The 15,982-nt window shown below is 43.0% G+C and overlaps 1 protein-coding gene across 1 annotated transcript in view; it reads right to left on the bottom strand.

The window, feature by feature from the left end:
• Nucleotides 1–6,951, bottom strand: part of foxj3 (forkhead box J3) — a 74,131-nt gene extending 67,180 nt beyond the window's left edge. Inside the window, exon 1 of the mRNA XM_030051559.1 lies at nt 6,721–6,951. The gene's annotated coding sequence lies outside the window, so the exon portion shown is untranslated. The remainder of the gene's footprint in view (nt 1–6,720) is intronic.
• Between the last annotated feature and the right edge of the window lie 9,031 nt (nt 6,952–15,982).

Here is a 15,982-nt window from a genome sequence, read left to right as displayed (position 1 = left end):
GATGGTGACTCAGCCTGGTCAACCCCCTGTCAGTCACATCGCCACCTGGGGTCGACCACATTGTGTGTCGGCGCCGATCTGTACAGCTCATGCCCAGTCGCCAACACACCGACACTTCCTCAATTACATTATGGGCCACTGGCACAGACCACATCGCCTCGCCCGCTCTGCCCCTCCTCCACCCAACCTCACCGCCCTCTCATTCATCCACCCTGAGGGAGAAGCATGCAGGCCAGAGGAAGTATGAGTCATCTGAGTAACAAGATGCATTCTTCAGAATTCTCAACAGACGTGTTGTTTGCTAAGTGAATAGCACAGGAGAGTATGGGAGAGAGAAAGAGGGGTAAAGAAAAGAAATGGAGAAAAGGAATCAAGAAAGAGAGGATAATGTGTAAGAAAAGGGAGAGATAGGGTGGGAATGATCGGGCAAGAGCGAGTCATCACTTGTGTGGGTTCCTGGTCCACACAGATCAACATTTCCTCCAACTCCACAGAGAGAATCTTTGGCATCTATTAGGGGTTTTCTGAATCACAGATGGAGACTCCAAGCACTACATCTAAGGCTAATCCATCAGGTTTCACACATAGAGAAAGAGACAATGACAACAACAGAAAAGGGAGTTGGACAAGTGATTTCGCTGAGCGTGCAGAAGATCATGGGGCACAATCGAAGGGTATGAAGAAAAACATAAAATCATCAGGCTGAGAGATCTACCACAGCTCCTTCCCAGATAGCTACACATCTGCACATCTGCAAAACTTGGCAAAAACTTGGCAAGATCGCTCCAGATCATGAGGCTCACACACAGACCACATCACACACAGTCTACAGCTTAGACATTAAACTATTTCTGGACTGGGCCACATTTGCATTGTCTGAAATTATGAAAACAAAACAAAAAAAAAATTAAAAAATGAGGGACTACCCTTAGGTCTGACAACCCTGAGGCTTGGCTGATGAAATATGTCCCGGCTTGTGATTTCGTGACAAATGATCAATCCCAACCAGTTTACTGTCAGTAGAGAATGTGAGTGATGTGGCAACAAACCACGTCCTCAGACACCACTAACCTATTTAACCACTAATCAGGCTTAGGACTGCAAACTTAATTAAACCTGACCCTCTCTGACTTTCCTCTCTAAGCACGCAGAGGAGTGACATTCAAACACATGTGAGATCATAAACTAAACACTGTCACTGCACAGTAAACACCTATAGTGCTAGGAACTGCAAAAAAGAGGCACAAACCAACATGGGTCTAAATAGTTCAAACTCTGAATCATACATGTCCTTCTCAGTAACTTGTGGAATATAAATTATACCATTGAACAACCCTGTCCATCTATAACAGGTTATTCCACCATTTACCTGGAACTGAAATTTGCATTTGCCATCAGAGCATACAGCTAGCCACTGTAGTGATTAAAATAGATACTAAATAGTAGGATGAGAGCCCCATTATCATTACTTAAGCTGTGTAAGCTTAGCAAAATCCTCTCCCTGCATACAGCTCAAAAGTCTCCTTAGAGTGTGAATCATATAAGCATATCAATTGCTTCTACTGAGCGTAGAACAAAAAAGGCAAAGAGAAATACGCTGACACTGGAAGGGACTATCAGAACTCAAGGACACAGAATACAATATGATGAATTATTAAATCCTTTAAGGCATTTAAAAGTCAAGTCAGACTTATTCATTTAGGCCTAGGCAATTCATTAAGAACATAGTAAGTCATATCTCAAATAACATACACTACACGACATTTACTTTGACGTCTTTTTGTACTGAACAGGCCTATGTAATTTAGGATCAATTTAACTTGCCTGTATGAAAGTCAAAGTGGAGTCTCTGACTTCCTATGTACATGTATTCACCTCAATACAATAACTCCACAATCTTATTTTTATATAAGGTATTTATGTCCATGGAATCTTTCTTCCTGCTTCGAGACTAATTATGAACTTGACACAAAGATAAAAGTCCACTTAATATTCACAGCAGTGTCTGCACCCAATTTATCAGTCTTACTGCTCCCACGTGGTTTGAACGAGTCACCCAAGCTGCCATGTGGTGCAGAAACCCGCACCCGCTTCTCCCACACTTTCTGCATTAACCCAGCAAGCCCAAGTGTGGGTAGCTAGTTCCTCATAGAGAGAAGGGACCTGATTAGTCAGGCTGGGGAAATAAATGGCTAGAACACAGCTAAACACTTTCAGATAAAAACGTGTATCTGAGCAAATGTGCCGATAATACTGGGCAACAAAGTAGTTGAAACATCACATGCTTCCCCCACTGATCCATTTTCCACAAGTAATTTCTGCCCAGGACATGAATTGGAACATACAGAACTAGTTTACAGACAGATTCAACTCAATAGACTGGGAGCGGGCAGGATGGAGGGGGGGCACGAGGAGAACTAGGCAGCGGATTGCTGGATGAATAAAAAATGAAAGTGTAGTGCTTCAGTAAATTCGCTCTCTCCATCCCTTGAGGAGGGCGGGTGGGGGTGACGGTGGAGTGGAGGCTCGTTTGAAAACTCTGAACCAGTGCTGCATTCCCACATCCACCCGTATCCAGCGAGGGGCTCTTTAAAAATTCATTAATTTACAGCAAAAATAGATTAAAGCACCCAGCTGAGCAAAACTCAAAATTTGGCTCCTGAATAACATTAATGATAAAACATCTACTTCAAGCCCAAGGGGGTTTGCCTGAAGAAAGAGTGTTGGCTTTTTTCACCTTACAGCACCTTGAGAATAATTTATTATCAATCATTACTAAAATAATGCATTTCTAATTGTCATTTTTAATTACGCTTTTCTCTGGATGTGGAAGGGAAAAAAACAGAAAAGCAAAAACCTGCAAAAACTAATTAAAATCCATCCAAGGATCTGCCATTTCCCATGATGCCATGCCAATGTCATTCTATTCACCATTTGATATCTTAGCTACAGAGCCTCAATGACAGCTGCTCCAGGCCCCAAAAAACGCCTAGAACTGCAGTTACAGTAATTGCTCTGGCCAGCACTAAATGAGGTTCACTTAAGTGCAATTATCCCCCTCTGATCTCTCACATAAAGAGACTTCTTTAACACGGAGAAGTGGGCTCACACAATGTGACTGCAAACAAGATTCAAATTGGAATCAGGGAGGCATTTCCAGGAGATGAATGGCTTCATAGCTCATCTGCATTCTAGTGATGCTCAGCGTTGCTAATGAAGACTGAGCTAGTCCCTTCTCACCAACACAGCTTCCATGAGAGCAAACTTCACACTGGATAAAAGCAGAGCATGAGGAGAGATTTCTAACAAAACCAGCCAGTCGTTTGGCCTGAGCTGCATTAGTGGATGGCCAGTTGTTGAAGGAAAAAAGAAAAAACAAAAAGGGGGACCCTGTTTTTCACCCACCCAAAGTGAAAAAAACTATTGGGAGATAAGATAATGTGTGATGAGGTGAAGAAAGACAAAAAATTAAGCCTAGAACAACTTCACATTGCAGGAAAGACAATAAGTCAACAATTTTAATCCTGTCAAGAAAAAAAAATTATCTGACTTTGGACTAAGGGCAAAAATAAGTAATCATAAAAACACTTAACAGTGGCGTACGATCAACAGAATCACTACGTCAAAAAACAAACAAAAAAAAAAACTTAACTTCTTCATGAATAAATCGCCATTTGCCAATCACATAACACAATAGCGTTTTGGCCTGAGGGCTAAGATCTGGTGGTCTAACAGGGGTTGCAACAGAGAGTACCTGTTGGGTGCTGTCCAGCCGCACAGGGCGGGGGGCTGGGGTATTGGTGATGGGCTTTCATGTTGCCACAGGCTCAACTACCACCAGGAGTCTGATAACTGCATCTCATGGACAGCCATTTGAATAATCACTTCAACAAGGGGAGAAATTAAAAAGCCTCTCAGTGAGACAGGGCTAGGCACAGGGCCACATACTGAATTCCAAATGAGCTGCTAGTATTCAAAAAGTAGAGACCAGCTCTAAATTCACTAGTCTTCACCGGTTTGCAGACACTTCACAGCTCTCTTAAATTAGCCAAATATCTTGTCATTAGTCATTTTTTTCTAGCAGACGATCCAGTGCTATCACAGCTACACCTAACATTATCACTGACATAAAGCTGAAATGTCAATAGTTATTTACTCGTAGCTGTCCTGTATTCTTTGACTTTTACAAATCTGGATGAATGACAAAAGTGATTTCACTTCCTGCATCATGACATGTTTGTGCCACCACTATTCATTAGGTGCACACACATGCACACACACACACAAACAAAAGACCTTGGAGAGGTAGTTTCAGCCATTAGGCAATAGACATTTGAAAGACCACTGCAGGGTAATACCATGCTTAAAGAGAAGCTCTTTCACATCCTCACATTCACACTTGGAAATAGTTACCGTGAGGACAAACAGATGCGTTATTTTCTTTTTACTTGCCTCACTGCCATTTAGTTTATTCATCATCACCTTGAAGCTGTTAAAAAAAAAAAAAAATCAATAAAAGTTACAAACTCATTTTGTGATCATAAGATGAATAGTGGGAACTAGTGTGAAGTAAAATAGCAAAGAAAAAGAAATGTATATTACTACAGATAACTTAAATTACTGCCCTATACATTTCTATTCTCTTAAACCGCCAAAACCCAGATGCAAAAAACAGCACAAAGTCGAAGCCTACACAACCCGCACTGCTTATACACTAAGAGTATTTGATGGATGCATTAGTTCTCTAAGGAGTAAATTTTACAGTGTGTATGTGGTGGTTCATATTTCTGCATGCAATCTGCAAAAAAGGATGCATCAGCTGCACTCTCCTATACTCTAACTACCACCGAGAAAGGGGGGAAAAAAAAAACTTCCACTGTCCATGCCGGTGACTTTGCATTATATTTCCCATAATTTCATAATAATTGTGTTGCATATAAAAACAATATGCTACATTTTTTTCCCCAAATAAACACCACTTGATGAACAGCATCAAAGACCAAAGTATTTGTTGTTCAAGAGTTAGGAGGTCTTTGAAAGACAGACTGAGGCAAGAGGAGGGGACATTGCAGTAAAACGCCAATTAATATCAAGTTCACATAGAGCCTCTTCAGCATCATTTTTTGAAAAACTCATTAGAGAACAAAAGAATGCAGTGGTAGGATATTTAATGGAAGACATTATGACTATCAATCTTACTAATTTCCAGACAACATGCTAAACGAAACTGCTCTTGTTCTGATTAACTAGCAAGCTGCTGGTAGAGCACCATCAATACTTTGACGTTATGCTTCCTGCACGGCTGCATGCACAAATAGCCTAGATCCAGACAGCACGCTGTAGGCCTGCTATTTAAAGAATGGGTGATTAAGATGCAAACCAGGTCTGACCTTTGATTGTGGGTGCTGACTAAGACTATGGGCATTTTGTTAGTTGAAGCATAAAGTCTGGCAGGGATGGGACATTCGTTGGGGGAATTTATAATCTTTCATAGTTAGGCATAAATTCATTACCATTAAGATGACTCTTTATGAGAGAAGGCTTAAGTTAAATATTACTAAATGAAGATGATCAACCAATAATTTGCACCCCAAATTACTAAAATGACACCATGCTGACTTGGACTTGCTGAAAGGAAGAGTTAAGTCATTCATCCTATGATAAAGACATAAGGGACCCCGTATATATTTACATTTGCATCCAAAGACACTCACATATGATACAAGTGGTCAAATATAACTAACAAGATCTGGGCCACCTTGCAGTTAACATGGGGTGCTACAGACAACAGGTAATATCAGGGCTACCGGAGACGCACAAAGATTCAAATTCAAATCATATGTTTGACTGAAACATGCTTACACTTGTTGAGTGTCCAGCCGCACAACTAATCTCTGTGCTTTAGAACACAGTTTTGTTTTGTTTTTTGACTACTTTTTTTCGACATCTCGATTTCTGGAGGAATTTATTGGCCATATCTGACAACAGACGACTGACAGACAAGAAAACACATTCCAACAGCTGTGAGCCGACAGACCAAATGCCATCACAGCAGGGCGAGGGGAGCACAGGAGCCAATGACACTGGCTCTCACTTCATGCTGGACACACACACACACACAGAGAGAGAGAGAGAGAGAGAGAGAGAGAGAGAGAGAGAGAGAGAGAGAGAGAGAGAGAGAGACAGACAGACACACACACAACCCTTTCACACACCAATCGAAGCTAGCTAACGATAGCTGTTAGAGGGTTGAGATGTGTTATGAAGAACCACCTTATGCTTCAGAGAGGGAAAAAACACACCTAACGTCAGTCCTGGCCCGCCAAATCAGCCCGGAGAATGCACTAACACCGCTCAGCTAAGTTAGCTGGCTACCAAACTGGCTAGCTAGCTGTCAAAGTTGCTCTGTCAGTTGTCACTATGGTTGTACGCGGTGCTAGCAGGCTAACGCGAGCTGTCAACTTGGAGAGTTATAAACAGGAAGGCTTTACGGTCAATCGGCCGTACGACAATGTTATAACATTGACCACAAGGAAAGTGTCTCGCTGCGGAGGGTGTCCCCGTATGCCCCATCACGGCAAAACGGGAAACTGTCAGGGCCTATCCGCTGGGCTCAACCCCTACAACTTCAGCGCGGCTCACTTCCCCATGAAAGTCGTCCATTTCATGGGCCTTAGTTCAACTTCCATTCCCGTGTTTCTCTGCTAGTAGCTCACTTACTCTGGCTGAAGCTGTAGTAAAGGCTCGCTCTCTTAATCCAGGATAGTTTTAAGGAGTAACTGCCCCCTCCCCGCTTCCAGCTCTTCTTCAGCAAGTGGCCCCTCAGGTGTCTTATGCTCTTGACGTTTGTCCTGTGCAAGACCTGCCGTAGCCTCGCCGGTCTGCCCGTGGCGTCCCTCCTCGGCTTCTCCGCCTTTTCCCGTTCGCCTTTCTCTCGGTAACGGAGCCAACATCCGGGACTCTCCCGTTTGGTAAGTGCCCGGAACTACTTTCACATACTACAACGCACGGGAAGATTTTTTTTTTTTTTTTACTACTCTGCCGCCACAGAAACTAGCGCGGTCTTTTACAATCATCCATTTCACTTATACATGGCAAAAAAAAAAATCCGAGGGAAAAACAGAGGTTGTTAACAATGAATGTGGCCAATAATTTCAGAAGGTCTCTTTTAAGTTATAATGCAAAATGAAATATTTGCTATATAAAACAATGAAAAGCACATTGCTATTTCACAATTTTACTTATAATAGTGACCACAGTTTGGGGTGGTGCTTGGTTGTTTAAGGACTGCGTTTTTTCATCTTTGACGAGGCCCAATTAAAAGAACCTTAACAAGAAATGACAGCCAAATTCCTAGAATGCTCCTGTATGGATTTAGGGTATGTTTGTGGTAACCATTAGTAAGTTCATGATGACTTTGTCGTTATTTGTTTTGGAGTGATTATTTGGCTTTCTTTGGTAGCCGACATGTATTTACTTGCAGCAGCTGCACTGCGTTTCTAATTTCTGATGTCTAAACAGAATCCCTTTAGAGTAACTAAGACAGTCGAAGACAGTCACGACCTTAATAAAATAAAGTAAAATAATGTTAAATAAAGATGACTATTGTTTTTCCTTTAAGTTTAAATATTGAGTGTACTGGAGGTAGGCTGTTGGAAACGGAAAATGTCAACATACAGGTATGAAACACACACACACACACACACACACACACACACACACACACACACACACACAGAGAGAGAGAGAGAGAGAGAGAGAGAGAGAGAGAGAGAGAGAGAGAGAGATCTTTGCCCATTCTTAGCATTTTTGCAAGCGTTAACTTTAAATTTTGTACATTTATATGATCCGGTTACTATTTTTACCTCAAGCTCTGACCAGCATTATTGTTAGGATCAATTTATTGCAGCATTGTAAACAAATGTGAACAACTTGTGTTTCCAATTTCCCCAAAAACTCCTGGAGTACAGAGCTTTTTGAACTTACCGAAACTACTCATCATGGTCTGTCATATTATAAGTTATAAGTTTTTTTTTTTTTTTTTTTTTTTTTTTACTCTAAGTTGTGGTTCTGGGGGGTTATTTGTAATAAACATGTGATATCATATCATATATTGCATCTTATTTTCTCTGGCTCTCATTTGTATGATGGTTGAGCATTATGAGACAGCTCTGAATCGGGCCTCAGTGGGAGAGCTCACTCTGGATACAAGGGACAGAAACATCATATCCTGTCCATTATATGTCATTAATCACTGCAATCAAGTCATATCCAAGTACCATTACAAGCAGTCTCCTCATACATAAGAAGGTCGTGTGTTCAGCAGTGCAGCAGCGCCTCTTGTGGGCTGATCACATGGACTGCTCACAGATTGTTTGAGATTTGGAAACTTTCTCATATTTATCATAACAGCAAATAAAATCATTAAATCATTTGCTGTTGCTCTAATGCCTGGGGGGCATTAAACCCCGCAGTGGGCTTCATGCTTTGCGAGCCTGGCACTCCTGCCTTAACTCTTCTCAACAAATCGCACTGGTTTGCACTCCAATGATTTCATCATTGGAGTGCAAACTCAAAATCAAGAGACACTTCTTTTAGTCTTCCCCAGTCTGCAGAAAGGGGTGTGTATAGATCCCCCCAACGAAAAAAAAAATCATCTCTATATATTTTTAAGAGATACCAACTGCACTGAGAAGCAACTGTTAGAGCTTTTTTTTTTTTTTTTTTTTTTTTTAGCCGATTTCTAAATTTCACTTCACAATTTGAACAAATCCTCCTGGAATTCTTCAGGGCGAAAAATACGAGCAGAACAGTGCAACTCTGTGGATGCTGGTGGATATTTCAGATGGCCCACTGAATGCCAAATACCAGCTACCGGTATTTGATATAATATCCAACTGGTTGGGAGTTTTTATCTTGTATGCAAGCATTTTCCTCTTGCACATTGAGAAATGAAAATTAAGATAGTCTTACCAAGCTGCCTTTGTAGGTTCCCATCTGAGCTGATCAGTTTCATAATGCATTTCATTTTTATATCTGTCATTTTTAGATTGTTTTTTTTTTTTTTTTTTTTTTTTTTTTTGTACATTCCTCTCGGTGCGACATCAGATGTGCCGACACGGGAGAGACTAAATTGACTTGCTGGCAGGGCCGGGTCTACGCAGGGGCAAGAGGGGGCCTGGCCCCCTCAAATAAATGTTGTGCCCCCTCAAACTAAATCCCCCAAAATATATTCAGTTAGACATGGTAAAAGGTGCTGGAGCACAATGCCCCCTCAACATTTGTGGCTGCCCCCTCATACATGCCTGGCTAGACCTGGCCCTGCTTGCTGGATGTGCAAACCCCACCCTGCCCGCCTCTGATTGGCTAATGTTGCTTAAGGTTAGGGTTAGGGTTGGGTTATGGTTAGCCATGTAGGGCAGATCTTCCTGTGATATTCATGTCTTGTATGGCAATTTAGTCTCTCACGCATTTTCTCATGAGAGAGCATTGCATGACACTGTACAAAACACCACAGTGTTTATACAAACAGTTTTTTTTTATTATTATATACCCCAGTGGGGATATACACTATATTACCAAAAGTATTCGCTCACCTGCCTTTACTCATACTATGAACTGAAGTGCCATCCCATTCCTAACCCATAGAGTTCAATATGATGTCGGTCCACCTTTTGCAGCTATTACAGCTTCAACTCTTCTGGGAAGACTGTCCACAAGGTTGAGGAGAGTGTTTATAGGAATTTTTGACCATTCTTCCAAAAGCGCATTGGTGAGGTCACACACTGATGTTGGTCGAGAAGGCCTGGCTCTCAGTCTCCGCTCTAATTCATCCCAAAGGTGTTCTATCGGGTTCAGGTCAGGACTCTGTGCAGGCCAGTCAAGTTCATCCACACCAGACTCTGTCATCCATGTCTTTATGGACCTTGCTTTGTGCGCTGGTCCACAGTCATGTTGGAAGAGGAAGGGGCCCGCTCCAAACTGTTCCCACAAGGTTGGGAGCATGGAATTGTCCAAAATGTTTTGGTATCCTGAAGCATTCAAAGTTCCTTTCACTGGAACTAAGGGGCCAAGCCCAGCTCCTGAAAAACAACCCCACACCATAATTCCTCCTCCACCAAATTTCACAGTCGGCACAATGCAGTCTGAAATGTACCGTTCTCCTGGCAACCTCCAAACCCAGACTCGTCCATCAGATTGCCAGATGGAAAAGCGTGATTCATCACTCCAGAGAACGCGTCTCCACTGCTCTAGAGGCCAGTGGCGGCGTGCTTTACACCATTGCATCCGACGCTTTGCATTGCACTTGGTGATGTGTGGCTTGGCTGCAGCTGCTCGGCCATGGAAACCCATTCCATGAAGCTCTCTGCATACTGTACTTGGGCTAATCTGAAGGTCACATGAAGTTTGTAGCTCTGTAGCAATTGACTGTGCAGAAAGTCGGCGACCTCTTTGCACTATGCGCTTCAGCATCCGCTGACCCCTCTCCGTCACTTTACGTGGCCTACCACTTCGTGGCTGAGTTGCTGTTGTTCCCAAACGCTTCCATTTTGTTATAATAGAGCTGACAGTTGACTGTGGAATATTTAGGAGCGAGGAAATTTCACGACTGGATTTGTTGCACAGGTGGCATCCCAGCAAACAGGCCTGCACTGGCCCTGTATGGGCCCACTTAGGGCAGCCGTAAGGGCCCCCAGTGGGCTGCCCGCGCAGGTCCCCTGAGAATTTGCTCATTGGCAAAACGTTGGCCCGTCAGTGCTGGTCCCGCATTGGCAGCCCACATTAACCCCTAAGGAAGCCTGCACTGGCCCTGTATGGGCCCACTTTGGGCAGCCGTAAGGGCCCCCAGTGGGCTGCCTGCGCAGGCCCCCTGAGAATTTGCTCATTGGCAAAACGTTGGCCCATCAGTGCTGGTCCCGCATGGGCAGCCCACATTAACCCCTAAGGAAGCCTGCACTGGCCCTGTATGGGCCCACTTAGGGCAGTCGTAAGGGCCCCCAGTGGGCTGCCCGCGCAGGCCCCCTGAGAATTTGCTCATTGGCAAAACGTTGGCCCCTCAGTGCTGGTCCCGCATGGGCAGCCCTCATTAACCCCTAAGGAAGCCTGCACTGGCCCTGTATGGGCCCACTTAGGGCTGGCTACAGGGCGCACAGCAGGCAGCCTTTACCTAGCCTTCAGGAAGCCCTCACTGCCCTCACTAGGCCCACACTGATTTTGCAGTTAAATTAATCTACAACAATAAATCAGTTCCACACATAAATGTATCTCAGCTACTAGTGTAGTTTCCTTTGGGAGTTCCATACATCTAAAATGGATGCGATCATTGATATATATGCATTGTCAAAAATGTACAATAGTCAAAAGGATTCAAATCAATTCATTTATTAAATACAAACACATTACACTGAATGAAAAATGTTCTCTGCACATTACAGCCTTATTCATTTAAGACATCATCACGTTCAAGTTCAAGTTTGATTTGTCACATGCCTGATGTACAAGTACAGTCGCAGTGAAATGCAACGGTGAGAACTCCAGCACTGTGCAAGTAAAATGGATAAAAAAGAAATAAAAATAGAAAGAATATATATAAACTCCTATATACAATATACAATTACAATTATGAACATAAGTGTGCATTAGTAATAAATAGAAGTAAGAAAGGAAATAGAAAATGAATGGATGGATGGGAACGTGAAGGCACTGACCCACATCCATTTGAGCTGCCAATACAATGAAGAGAAACTCACTCCGACGGAGGTCCAGGGTCAGCATGACACCATGAACCAAGTGGCAGAACCTGACGCCCGGTACTGGGATTCAGGAACTGTCCGACTTGATCCAGCCCTTCCCCTCCAGTCTTTGCGTGTTGCTATCTATCAGTAGTGTATTGTGTAGTGTAACAGTTGCAGTTGCAGTCCGTTCGGGAGTGAGAGTGTCAGACAGCAGGGGGTAGTAAGGTGAATATGTAGAGACTTACATACTGTTGGTGACCCCCTAACTCTTCCTACTAAACATGGTCAACGGAACATCAGAGGAACTGCAGTCAAAATTCAAATATGAATGATTCAAATTCAGTTACTAGTGGCACATTTTTCAGCCCATACTTCAAACAAAAAAAAAGCAAAAACTGCAAAAACTCTGACCTCTGATGCTGAAAATATATTCTTGTGTGCTGCTAACATGTCCATACTTCTGTTGAGGTGATGTGTTGATTGGCAAAGCTCACTCTTCCCCCAAGGTCTCTTGGGTAGTCAGCCGACGATGGTAGCGCTCCATTCGTCCACCCACTGTCTCTTGAATTCCGTAGCCACACCTTAATCTCATCCTCAACTTCAAAATCCTGAGGACTTGGCTGGAGGGAGCATTTTCTTACAGCCTCTGAAACATAAAAGTAAAGGGGCCTATATAAAATACTGTGAGTAGTAAGCAGTATCTATATGCCATATGCAGGGTTTCCTCTAGGATTTTTGACCTGAAAATTGGAATTGGATTAAATTTAATCTTGCCCAGGTACCTTTCTTTTGCCCTTTTCTCTCCCTCTGCGAGCGCACAGCAGTAATAATCAAACAGGCGGGTGATGACTAAAGTTAATTGCAGTGTAATGTAACATTTCATGATATTTAAATTATCATTTCAAACTGATTATGATAAGTATATTTGCACAAATAAAGGCTACATAGCCTAGATCTGTGTATATATATCCATTTAAAATTGTTTTAACATCTGGAAGAAAAAAAAAATCATCATTCCGAAGGTGTGGCGGCTCGCCACGATGAATTAGGCTACATGTAGCGGAAACCCTGTGAGAAACAGGATAATAAGGACCACTAACCCAGGGGTGTCCAATCCTGTGCCATGGAGGGCCGAGAGGCTGCAGGTTTTCATTCCAACCAAGACCTCCACCAGAGGCCTGTACCATAAAGCTGGATTAACATAGCCGGGCTTTCTCTTACTTATCTGGCTTCACTTAACCAGACATCCGCACTCCAGATTTTCGGTACCATAAAGCCGGCTATCAACTCGCTAATTCAACCCAGGCTTTTCCAATCTAGATCTGTGTGCGCTCACATAAAAAGGGCGGTGTTTGCTGCATGCGACCAATCGCAGACATGGAAAAATCTACCCGAGCCGCATACCTTACAACGGCGGAGCAGACATCAATAATCCAGGCAAAAAGCAACACAGTTGCAGCTGCCAAAAGACGCAAGGAATGCTGGCAAAAATCGCCGACTGTGTCAATGCGTAAATTAGTGCGATTATAATATTACTTCCCCACCATGACGGCACGAGTCGATCTGACTACAGTAACATTTGTGTGTTCAGTAAATGAATGTGTCTCCCACTCAGCGGTACACTCCTGCAGAGGAACTGGCCCTCTCTCATAGTGAGGGGCGACCCTCGCTGGGCCGCTGCCTTCAGTTTGAGTTTCGTCAGAATCGTCACTTTGATTCAACTGGTTTTGATATTTCATTTTATGAACCATCTGACGCCTCGTGTTTATTCTGCTGGTTAAAATATTATTTCACTGTCACTTAAAGACTGTGAAACATTTGACACCAACTCTCATGTGGACTTTTCAGGGCAGACACCCTAAATACTAAATATGAGCAAACTAATGGAAATCTAAAGGAGACCAGAGGCTGCCGTGTATTTTATCAGACTTTTATTTAACCCTCTGAATTAAATTCTCCTCATTTATTTTCAAAAACATTTTTTTAAATAAAAAATATTACATCAGTCTACAAGATAAATTATTGGTTGGGCAGTGCGGAGTCATAAGTTAAAAAAAAATACAAGAAGAATTGTAAAATGTATTAATTTGAATTTTATAAAAGAAGAAGAAAGGGAAAATGGGCAGGCCATTTTCCAAGAGAGCTGACTGGTCAGCAGGTGGGGCTTTTCTACCTGCTGAGCTCTTATCCTGAACTTAGCCTGCTCCGGAGCAGGTTAGGTGTTCAGCATACGTTACCACGGCAACGTAGCCCGATAAAAAGTAAGCCACCTTTATGGTACAAAAAAGCCAGGGTTAAGCCTGAAGTTAGCTCACTAAGCCGAGATCCAGCTTTATGGTACAGGCCTCAGGTGATTTCACTGATTAGCTCCTCCTTTCTGATACAAGGTGAGGTGATCAGTGAAGTCACCTGCTCAGTCACCTAGCTAGTTCGAAAAAATGGCGAATGGTCGGAATCAACTAAAACCATATTCAAATACAATCCCAGGACAACACACACTATGACAATATTTGCTGTAACATTAAACTTTAAGATGAAACATTACAATTAAAACTCACCTCGGGAAAACACCACCTTCAGCCAGGAGACGTAACAGTTGCGTTCTGTTCCGGTGAGGCATGTTGTGAAGAGGCTCAAGTGCGTAGTGATATATGGCACCTCTTCAGCAAAAAATAGTTCCAAGCATGTAGCGCTCTGTCGCAGTCATTGAACTTTACATTTGTAGCGTAAATAAATAAATAAATAAATAAATAAATAAATAAATAAATAAATAAATAAATAAAAATAATAAAATAATAAACCATTTAATTTTGTTCCTAATATGCAGGGTCATATATTTCTTTTAAAGCTTTGAGTCTTTTTGATTTTAATTCAGTTTTTTATTTATTTTTCTCTTTTTCTTTCTTTTATGACTATGAGCCAATGGTTGGAAGCCAGACATATTTTTACCAGCAACTGTAAAATGGTAAACTGTTAATTTTGAACCCTGCTAAACCTTTTAAAACATCAATTATCTATTAAAAATTATAGGCTTTTCTTGTTAAAAACAAAGAGTAATATTTGTTCATGAGTTTTTAAGTGATCATGTGCAGACACAATCCAATTTAAATAATGGATTTTTTATGCTTTCTGTGCAGAGGCTATAAATGCTGTGTCTCTCTGAATTTCAAATTACATAGAAAAAAAAAAAGCCGCCAAAGCGTGGGAAATGACTTTGGGCTGCCTGCACAAAACCAGCATGGGCCCAACGGTACAAAAGTTGCTCTGGACCCAAATGGGCTGGCCCACACTGGGCCAACATGGGCTTTCTGTGGGCAATCCGCTATTATGGGCTGCTTACGGAGAGCCCGTGGTGAGCTCAGAGCTTTGGGCCTTGCCTGGGCAAGCCAGCACTGGGCCGGTGTTGGTTTGGTCTGGGCTGGCCCTAGCCCACAGTGCCCGCAAAAAGCCTGCATGGGCCCATCGGTACAAAAGTTGCTCTGGACCCAAATGGGCTGGCCCACACTGGGCCAACATGGGCTTTCTGTGGGCAATCCACTATTATGGGCTGCTTACGGAGAGCCCGTGGTGAGCTCAGAGCTTTGGGCCTTGCCTGGGCAAGCCAGCACTGGGCCGGTGTAGGTTTGGTCTGGGCTGGCCCTAGCCCACAGTGCCCGCAAAAAGCCTGCATGGGCCCAACGGTACAAAAGTTGCTCTGGACCCAAATGGGCTGGCCCACACTGGGCCAACATGGGCTTTCTGTGGGCAATCCGCTATTATGGGCTGCTTACGGAGAGCCCATGGTGAGCTCAGAGCTTTGGGCCTTGCCTGGGCAAGCCAGCACTGGGCCGGTGTAGGTTTGGTCTGGCTGGCCCTAGCCCACAGTGCCCACAAAAAGCCTGCGTGGGCCCCACTGGGGCATGTTTGCAGGGATACTATGACAGTTCCACGCTGGAATTCACTGAGCTCCTGAGAGCGGCCCATTTTTTCACAAATGTCTTGTTTCACAGTCTGCATGCCTGAGTGCTTGATTTTATACACCTGTGGCCAGGCCAAGTGATTAGGACACCTGATTCTGATCATTTGAATGGGTGAGCGAATACTTTTGGTAATATAGTGTATCATTATGCATTATGGCACAGGAAACTTCAGCATTTCTGTTCCGATTTTAATTTAATTTAATTTCTGCTCTATCAAACAGATCACAGTGAAAAGGGGACGTATAGTCCAACACTGGTTTTACAAATAAAGGCGAAAACGTTGCTGTT

This window comes from Myripristis murdjan, chromosome 5 (genome assembly GCF_902150065.1).
Source record: "Myripristis murdjan chromosome 5, fMyrMur1.1, whole genome shotgun sequence".
NCBI lineage: Eukaryota > Metazoa > Chordata > Actinopteri > Holocentriformes > Holocentridae > Myripristis > Myripristis murdjan.
The sequence above is the reverse complement of the archived record's forward strand: the minus strand, read 5'-3'. Positions and strand labels throughout refer to the sequence as shown.